The following is an 844-nucleotide window of genomic DNA, read 5'->3' on the forward strand; positions in this document are numbered from 1 at the left end:
CTTCAAATGTCATTAGATGTACAAATACATCATCAAGCATGAGGGCTTCACTCTTGGTAGTCATCGAGGTGACAGAGGGATCATAGTCAGGGCCAAGACTAGCAAGGAGATGCGCAATCACGTCATCATCCCGCAAGGCAGAGCCGATGGCAGCCAACCCTTTGATCTTGCGAAAATAATCTACAGCAAACAAATCGTGTTTCTTGGACGTGGAGAGCTCAACATGGATCTGAACAGTGCGAGCACGAGTTTGATGACGAAAACATCTGCTGCACGGTATCCCACGCCTCCTTGGACGTAGTAACGACAACCACATCGTGAAGAATCTCCTCAAACATGGAGGAGAGAAGGCCTCTAAGGACCTATTGATCTTAATCATAGCACCGATCATAGGCTAGATTAGAGATTTGGTCAGCACCAGCAGCGCTTGAGGAAGGGACCAGCTTGGCAAGTATGACAATGATGCCATCGAGGTAGCCCATAAGCTTCGTGCTCCGTAGGTAGGGGAGGAGCTGGGTGACACAATCGCGCTTTCGAAGGCAGCGGACTAGCGATTGTGCGGCACTCACTTTCCAGCGACAAGTGAGCTTAAGCCAATTTGTTCTTGCGTCGCCTACTACCAAGCGACGTACTATCGAGCCTCTAGCCTTGGTTTTAAAAGAAGGTTTTAGAAAAGAAGGAGAGAGAGAGATTTTAGAAAGAGAGATTTTGGAAAGAGACGTTATATAAGCAAGCAAGAGAAAGATAACAACGGCTTAGCATATATAACCTTGGGTAGGGAGAAGTTGACAACTAGTCATATCCCCCTATAGTACATTCTGAGCCATTTTAAGTCTGGCAGGCC

General features: G+C 47.2%; 1 non-coding gene across 1 annotated transcript; it reads right to left on the reverse strand.

Annotated features, from left to right (window-relative positions):
* Positions 1 to 139, reverse strand: LOC111799350. The gene has a single exon (XR_002815821.1). It is a non-coding gene; the product is annotated as a small nucleolar RNA Z247 (small nucleolar RNA).
* Between the last annotated feature and the right edge of the window lie 705 nt (positions 140 to 844).

Source organism: Cucurbita pepo, chromosome LG07, assembly GCF_002806865.2.
Source record: "Cucurbita pepo subsp. pepo cultivar mu-cu-16 chromosome LG07, ASM280686v2, whole genome shotgun sequence".
NCBI lineage: Eukaryota > Viridiplantae > Streptophyta > Magnoliopsida > Cucurbitales > Cucurbitaceae > Cucurbita > Cucurbita pepo.